Source organism: Diabrotica undecimpunctata, chromosome 1, assembly GCF_040954645.1.
Source record: "Diabrotica undecimpunctata isolate CICGRU chromosome 1, icDiaUnde3, whole genome shotgun sequence".
NCBI lineage: Eukaryota > Metazoa > Arthropoda > Insecta > Coleoptera > Chrysomelidae > Diabrotica > Diabrotica undecimpunctata.
Window position 1 is genome coordinate 147,811,852 of NC_092803.1, and position 9,921 is coordinate 147,821,772.

Below are 9,921 nucleotides of genomic sequence, written 5' to 3' on the forward strand. Positions count from 1 at the left end.
GCAAAACACAAAAGTATGTAAATTAAGAAGTGATGTTAAAAAAGTCCAATATCTTTGAAACTACTAAATAAGTCATAAAAGGATCTCTTCTGTAAGCTATACTGTAAGAAAAGTAGATATGAGGTATGCATGTAACTTATGTTTAATAAATAGACAATGATGATAATGTCTGAATTATCTGTAATATACTAATTAATGCTAATTTATGTTGGTCATGCGCAATACGTAACAAATTTGGTAACAAGAGAAACACTAAAAGTCGACTGCAACGAAATAGGATCAGCTCATAAATATAAATACTTATATCATGAAATCTAAATTGCCAGGGATATCCAAACTGCTGAACTACAAAGAAGAACCACCTTAGCATGGGCCACATCTGAAGTTCTATCAGACATCTTCAAGAGCAACACTCTAAATTATTTGGAAAACAAGACGTTTGACTAATGTGTGCTTCCAGTCATGACTCACGGCACCGAAACACTTTACTTAACTTAACTTACAATTTTGGTACAACAATTAGACTCAGAGTCGCCCAAAGAAGAATTGAAGGCTCGCTACTGAAATTGACTCTCAGAGACAGGGTTAGATTTGAAGAAATAAGAAGAACGACAGGCGTTATAAATGTCATAGAGCGCTTAGCATGGTTGAAGCGAAACTGGGCGGGCTATGTGGCCAGAGTGAATGACAGGCGATGGACCCAAAAAATTACATTGTTGACACGACGAGCAGACAGCAGAAGCAGAGGTAGAACACCTACACGATGGAGAGACGACGTCAAAAGAATCGCTGGAAATGGGCCGCAGGAAGCTCAAGACCAACAGAACTAAATAAAATTATGGGAGGCCTATGTTCAACTTAGGACGCAGTAGGCTGGATGATGATGTTGGTCGTTTAGTCTACAAAAGGATTAGTTAGTGAATAAATATGATCATGCAAATTAAAATGCAAAGAAAAACTTCATATAAGATGGAGTAGCAATCTTAAAAAAATATGCTGAAGTAAGATTGAAATAATTAAACAAACTAAGAGATCAGTACTATCATGACTATTACCTTGTGAGCACCTCTGTCTAGGATAACACACAAAGAGCATGTCAAATGTCCAAAAATGAGACAAGGTAAATTACTTAATGTTTCAATAGTTAGATAAACTTAAGAACAGTCACAAAAGTAGAAAGGTAGGCAGAGCTCTATAGTCTTGACTGACAGTTAGTCTAAAGGAAAAAAATTTGTGATATAACTATCACAAAGTTTAGAAGACAAAAACAGACACAGAATTTTGGATATCAATGAACAGTTAAAATAATGGAAAAACAACATTTCTAAATTATTTAAAAATGAAAAATTAGAATACTTTACCGATTGCTATAACGGGTCCATCTATAAAAGTGAGATTACATGGGCAATCATCATCATCATTCGGCCTTCATTTATCACGTCTAGTGCTGGATATAGGCCTCCCTTAAACTCATCCATTCTTTACAATTTTGTGCTCTCTGTTGCCAATTTTTGGCGATACGCCTGATGTTCTCAGCCCAACTTGTAGGTGGTTTTCCTATACTACGTTTGTCTGCTCTTGGTCTCCAATTTGTAATTTTGCTCGTCCATCGTGAGTCATGCATTCTCACTACATGGCCTGCCATGTAGTGAGCCAGTTTCATTTCAGTTCCGCTATGTGTTCCACGACATCAGCAATACTCGTTCTTCTTCGCAGATCTTTGTTTCTTATTCGGTCCCGCAACGTCACTTCCAGCATAGACCGTTCCATTCTTCTGTGTGCCACTCTCAATTTCAAAGCCGTACTCTTGGTTAGAGTCATAGTTTGCGCCCCATAGGTTATGACTCGTAATAAACATTGGTTAAATACCTTTCTTTTGAGGCTAATTATTATGTTGGCCCCAAGTGTGTCTCGCAGTTTTTCAAAGGCTTTCCATGTTAAAGTAATAATTCGTTTTTAGATTTCGCATGTTATGTTATCATTGTTGATTCTTATTTCTTATTTCGTATATTTCTCCACCAGTTCTACCACTTTGTCGTATATTTTTGGCGTTCTCCAAAATTATCTGTGATAAGTACAATGTCATCTGCAAAACAAAGATGGTTAACCTTTTCGCCTTCTATTGTTACTCCTCTGTGGTCCCAATTAACCATCTTAAAGGCATACTCCAATGCCTTTATGAATAATTTGTGTGAAAATGTATCTCCTTGCCCTATCCCACCTTTTATTTTTATTGGTCGGGTTTTTGACATGGGCAATACAAACGACAAAAAACGGAAAAGCGCTTGGCCGCGATAAGGTAGGTAAGTACTGAAATACTAAAATTTTTGGAAGAAAATAAAACCAAAGCTTTGTGTGATCTCTAACATAATTTATAACTCTAGAATATTACCAACTAATTGGCTTAAGTCGACATTTGTCACAATCTTAAAGAAATACTGTGCAAAGACATGCAGTAATTATCGGACAGTGAGTCTGATGAGCCACGTTATGAAGATCTTAAAACACTACTTAAACACTACAACCTTAGCTAAGCATTCTCTCAAAAAAAAAAGATTCTTTTGATTTTGAAAATTTGCAGATTTTAGAAAAAGAACAGGACTACATTCACAAAATTACATACAGAAAAAATGTATATTTAATATGATTTATATAAAAAACAAAATTGTATCAATAATACCACATGACACTACATATCTAATATTGAAAAAGAGATTTCCTAGTGATAGATCTATCAATAAAAACTTGCAAATATAACTAAGAGTCAAAAAAAGAACGAACGGATTGACTTAATCTAATCAATGAGATCAGCGAATCGTTAAATAGTAGAGATATTTAAGAGGATTTGTGATAAACCCAGAATTATTAATAGCGTTTGCAAGTATACTAAAATATATTTTAAAGCATACATTTCTTTTGAATATTCAAATTCATTACTTTTAATTAGTTAAGGAAACAAATTCCATTTAGAATTATTACCGAATATTTATCTAACATTGATAATTTCAGTATACACATCTACTATGTATTTTACCAACTGTTCCTAGAAATGACCTGTAATATACAAAAATAGGAATAAACAGAAACAAAAAAACCCCGGTCATTAACGAAACAATAGGAACAATGTACCTGCATGGTAATTAAAGAATGTAAAAAATGTATTTTTAGGTACTGCTAAGCGGTATTGGTATTAAAAATAAATTTTTACAATTTTTTGACTGTTAAAGTCATCTTTAAAAACAGCTAAAATTTGATATAGTGAAAAATAAAAGTTTGGGCATTATGTCGAGTTTTAGATATATATTTTGAGTACAGTATCAATAACACGTAAAAAAAAATTAAAAAAATTGTAAATTTTGATTTAATTTTCAATCCAAATTCCGTTTCAAAATAAAATTTAATAATGTTAACGATTCAATGAATAATAGCGAAAATTATACTAACATCCATTATATTTCATCCAATGACATTACACTTATGGTTTAACATTTTTACATAAAGGTTGTTAATTTACGTATTCTTTGCAAATATTAAAAAAAAAAATAAATTTAATGGCAAAAATGGAAAAGCACTTGGCCCCTATGAAGTAAGTGCTGAAATACTAAAGTTTTTGGAAGACAATGGAATTAAAGTTCTGTGTGATATCTTTAACAGAATTTATGGCACTAGAATATTATCAACTAATTGGCTTAAATCGACTTAAATCGATTTGTCACAATCCCAAAGAAACACAGTGCAAAGACATGTAGTGATTATCGGACAGTAAGTCTGATAAGCCACGATCTTAGAAAAGAGAATTAACAATAGTCAATTCGGATTTAGGCGTGGCTTTACAGTTTAAAAACCAACAAATTAAACACTACAACCTTAGCTAAGCATTCTCTAGAAAATAGCCATTCTTTTGATTTTGAAAATATACATATTTTAGAAAAAGAACAGAACTACATTCACAAAATTACAAACAGAAAATATGTATATTGGAGATGATTCACATAAAAAAAACAAACATGTATCAATAATAAGACCACATTTAAAAGAACAACGAATAAATGCAATCGAAACAAGTTTTCGGCAAAGACTATGATACTATATATTCAATATTCAAAAACAGATTTCCTTGTTATAGATCTATCAATAAAAACTTGCAAGTATAACTAGGTCAAAATAAAAAAGAAAGAACGGGTTGGTTTAATGTAATCAATGAGACCAGCGAAACATTAAATAGTAGGGAGATATTTAAGAGGATTTGTGATAAACCCAGTACACATGGCAATACTGCCGTCCTTAGGAAAAACACCGCATATGCAAAAATTATGAAAATTTAGTTGGACGCGAAAATTAGATCTAGAGAGTTTATATTATAAGATTATTTAAGAAAAGTACAGAATTTACAATCCCAAATATATATTTTGAAAAAAATACTAAGCCTAGCATCTACGAAAACATGCGTGGAACTATGAAAGAACCCCGCAACTGCAACATTACTTAGGTAAAACCCCGCATATACTTGACGGAGCCTGCAGTTACTGTGTTTATTCTAAGCAATATACAATCGCGATGTTTTTGCTATGTAATTGGCGTGATTAGCGAAATCATTTGTCAGACAAAATGTGTTTCAATCGTCTACTTCTATCTGCTCTAAAAAAGATGGACGTGTGAAGGCGGTTAGTAAAAGCAAGATATCTACTCTAAACCCTGATACGTATATAAAAAGTTTTAATCCCAGTATATCCCATTACAGGAGTGAACACGCCCTGTATCGTCGATACCTGCCTAGTGATTTAGCCATACAGGTCATGCACAAGGATTATTTAGCAACCTACCCTCCTAATCAATACTCGTATAAGGTTTATCGAAAGCATCTTAAAAATAAAAACATATCTTTCACAAATCTGGGTCATGAAGAGTGCGAACTGTGTGAAGCATTCCAACTACACAATAAAGAGCATAATTCTGAGAATTTGAATCCAGCATGTAGTGAACATGATAGCTGGAAAGAACACATTCAACGTGCCAGAGATTCAAGAGAATTATACCGTTTGGATACAAATGAATTAGATACATCAACGACCCTTAAAGTCTATGTTGGCTTACAAAAAGTTATAATGTTACTAAGAATCGATATGTTTAAGAAAGCCATATTTACCCAAAGAATATCGACATTCAATGAAAGCTTTGTATCCCTGGGTAAAGGAAAAAAACAAAAAACTTTTGCATGCCTATGGTATGACTGTATTAGTGGACATGGAAAAAAAGAAATAATTAGCTCATATAATGCTTTCTTTTTACATTACAGGTATGTCGAACATTTAGTCCTTTGGGGTAATAACTGCTCAGGTCAAAATAAAAATTGGAGTTGTTTATATTTCCTTGGATGATTTCCAAACTCCGATAGGAGTGGCACGAAGAAGAAGATATTTTCCTTTATATATTGTAAACTCTGACGCTATATCTGCTCAAGATATTTAGTATTTCCAACCAGGACAGACCTTCATGTCCGCCGATGAGCTTCCACCATCAGGTAAAACTATCTTTAAAAAAACAAAAGAAAACCTACGATTTTAACGATTTTATGACAGCTGTTGGAAATGCAAATTCAAAAAAAGTTACAATAAAAGCAATGCAATATACAGGTTTTTTTAAGTGGCAAGATTTCGCGTCACAAGAAAAAATAAAAAAATAGAGCCTCGTCCTTACTTGGCGGAAAAGGAGATATTGTTGCCAATAGGGGATCATTTACTCTAAAGTACAAATAAAGTTAACAAATAACTCCAGTAGTATGTTTGGAATGAATTTTCTTCAAAATAAAGTTTTAAGTAAAAAACCTCCCAGCCATCAGTCATTTACATCTCCATGTGGAGTATCAAAAAATAAAAAAGAAACCCTTATTAAAAATCTCAAAACCATAATGCCTTCAAATAGATTACAATTTTGGCAAAACCTTGAGTAAGATACGGATTAATAAGATAATTTCTTTCTATATTTAATTTTTTTTTCTTTTGTATTAAACTTTGTTTGTAAGGAGTTTATCCAGTCTAATAAATATGTTTTTTTAAATATGTAGATTTAACAAATTATTTAAAAACTTATTTTGTTGTTTAATTATATTTTCTTTAATATTATGCTAAGAAAAAAACACAGCAAAAACATAACATCCGTAGATGCTGTAGTTTTACTTAGCAATTCCTAATATTACTTACGATTTTTTCTCAGTATCTGCCATAGTAAGCATAAAATTAGGATAAACTATTGTTCCTATTTTTTTAAACATAGTTTATTTACAGATTTATTGATATAAAGTTAAATCGTTTCTAACTGCATTTTTGTACCAATTTTCGCCCTCTTTAAAAGTTGCAGATTCTTTGAAGTCCATTTACTCATTATTATAAGTACTGCAGATGCTGTGGTTTTCCTTAGGAGGGCAGAATAATAGTTAATAAAGAATCTAATAGAGCGGTCGAATAGGAATAGGAATAGGCGGTCTCTATCTCAGAAAGGGTAATGGTACTGAAGTTGGTGACACCTCATGCCAACTGGATTTGATACAAGTTTTAATATTTATTTTTTAGAATTATTTTACCGAGATATCGAAGAGACACTGAGAATAACGAAAACAAGAGAAATCATGATAGTCCTAGGTGATCTCAATGCAAAGATTGGAAAGGGACAAAGCGGAAAGTGTATAGGAAACTATGGTCTGGGAAATCGAAACGAGAGAAGATGAACGTCTGTTACAAGTCTGTCAAGAGTAAAACTTGATTATTACAAACACATTTTTCAAGTTACCAAACAGACGACAGTATACATGGCAATCGCCCGCAGATACATCGGAGAAAGTAGTCAGGAACCAGATAGACTACATTATAATCAATTAAAGATACAGTAATGCTGTTAAAGCCATGAAAGCATATCCTGTATTAGACGTGGTCTCAGATCACAATCCACTTATCACAAGATTACACTCACCCTTAAGAATATTAAAAGCCATCAAAGAATCCCTACAATAGACACAAAAAACTTAAAGAACCTAACGTAAAAGAATGCGTTCAACATGAACTGGATGTGAACTGCAGTAAATTGAATACAAACACCAATGATATTGACGAGTACTGGGATCGACTAAAACATTGTCTACTGGAACCCTGTAAAGAAATACTAAAGACTTCCGCAAGGAGAAAAGAAGAATGGATGAATGACGAGATAGTCAATATGATGGAACAACGGAGACAATTTAAGATCAAAGACAACAATAAGTACAGAGAGATAAACCACGAGATCAGGAAGATAATAAGCAGACAAAAGAAAAATAATTTGAAGAGAAATGCAAAGTGATCGAAGACCTTAAAAACCAAAAAAGTTAAAGAACTGGCAGGACTCAGAAAACAAAATCCCACTGGTGCACTTCTGGATATACATGGGACTACTATAACACAGACGGACAAAAAAGTACAAAGATGGGCAGAATATATCCACGAACTGTTCGATAATGAATGAGAAGATCTGGAGCACATAGAACTTATATAAGAAGAAATAGGTCCATATTATACAAAAGAAGAAATATTACACGCACTAAAAACAATGAAGAGTGTAAAAAGCCCTAGACCTGACATGCTTCCTATAGAAATCCTAAAAATTCTAGCTGAGAAGCACATTGATGTTTTAGTGACACTCTTGAATCAAATTTATAGTTCAGACGTATTACCCAAAGAGTCGTTAACGTCGATTTTTATTTGTTTCCCCAAAAAGAAAAACGCAAGAGAATGCAGCGATTACCGCACCATTAGCTTGATGTCTCATATGCTAAAGTTACTACTAAAAGTCATCCATAACCGAATATATCACAAACTGGATATAGACGTTAATGATACACAATTTGGTTTTCGCAAAAGCCTAGGAACGCGTGAAGATCTTTTTTTTACTTAATATACTGATACAAAGATGCTTGAACATCAATCAAGATATATACGCGTGTTCTATTGAGTATAATGAAGTACGACATGAACAATTAATAAATGTCCTGAAACGAAAATTAAAGAAGATTGACTACAACGACCTTAGGATCATATCAGATTTATACTATAAACAGCAAGCAAAGTACGTGTTAACGAACAGCTGTCAAAAGAAATTGAAATTAGACGTGGAGTGAGACAGGGATGCGTATTTTCGGCAATTATTTTTAATGCCTACTCCGAAGAGATCATAAAAAAAGCTCTTGAGGGTGAGACAGCTGGAATAAAGGTAAATGGAGTTCCCATTACCAACATTAGATATGCGGACGACACTGTGATCTTAGCCGAAAATATTGAAGATCTTCAGAGACTCATGACCAGAATAGCGGAGTATGGAAAAGAGTACGATCTAACAATGAACGCCAAGAAGACGAAATGTATGAGAATATCAAATACTTCAAGAAATAACGAGAATATTTTAAAAAACGGAACCAATGTCGAATAAGTGGACAAATATGCATATCTGTAAACAATGATTAACTCCACAAATGATTACATTTAGGAGATTAAAATCAGAATAGAAAAGGCTAGAGCAAATTTCAACAAAATGAGAAGAGTGCTATCTACAAGGGATTAAATTGGCAAGGTGCTATGTTTTTTCGACTTTGTTTTATGGAATGGAATCTTGGACCTTGAATGCGACATCAATAAAAACACTTGAATCATTCGAGTTGTGGATGTATAGAAGAATTCTGAAAATATCGTGGACAGAACACGTCACAATCAATGAAGTTCTGAGAAGGATTAGGAAAGAAAGAGAAATTTTAAATACAATTAAAATAAGAAAATTGGAATATCTCGGACATATTACACGTGGAGAGAAATACACCTTGCTCCTACCGATTATGCAGGAAAAGATCCAAGGAAAGAGAAGCATAGGGAGGCATATAATGTCATGACTGCGCAACCTGAGAGAGTGGGACGGATGTGCATCAAAAGAACTTTCCAGAGTAGCCTGCTCAAAAGTCCGAATAGCTATGATGATTGCCTATTTCCGCCGCGGAGATAGCACTTGAAGAAGAAGAAGATAAACCCAAAATTATTAATAGCGTTTGAACGCTCACTAAAATATATTTTAAAGCATACATTATTTTTGAATATTCGAATTAATTCATTCTAATTATTTAAGGAAACAAATTCCATTTAGAATTATTAATGAATATTTATCTACAATTGATAATTTCAGTATACACCAGGTTATGTATTTTACCAACTGTTCCTAGAAATGACCTTTAATATCGAAATAAACAAAGCTTTTACAGAAACAAAAAACCCCGGTCATTAACGAAACAATAGAAACAATGTACCTGCATCCTAATTAAAGAAGGTAAAAAATGTATTTTTACTGATAAACGGTATTGGTATTAAAAAATAAATTTCTACAATTTTTTGACTGTTGTAGTCATCTTTAAAAAACAGCTAAAATTTGATAGAGTGAAGAATAAAAGTTTGGGTATTATATCTAAATTCTAAATTGTGATTTTATTTCCAATACAAATCCCTTTTCAAAATGAAATTTAGGATTTATATCGAAAATGACACTAATATCCATTATATTTCATCCAATGACATTACACATATTGTATGCCATTTTCATATAAACGTTTTTAATATACGTATTCTTTGCAAATATTTTTAAGAAAATTAAATTTTAACATGGTATAATATATTATATAATATTTATATTCAACAAACTAAAAACAAAAATTATTAAAAAGTGCTTCTTTAGAGATTTAAAAGTAGACAATGAATGGCAGTACTTATTTATTAGTTGCTTCTGTTTTATTTAGTACTAATTCAAATGTTTTTATCCACAATGAAAATAAAAGTGCTGAAAGGATTTTATATAATAACGTGGATGCTCCATATTATATATAAACAGCTTCTTTCTCGATATAAATCAATTATGTAG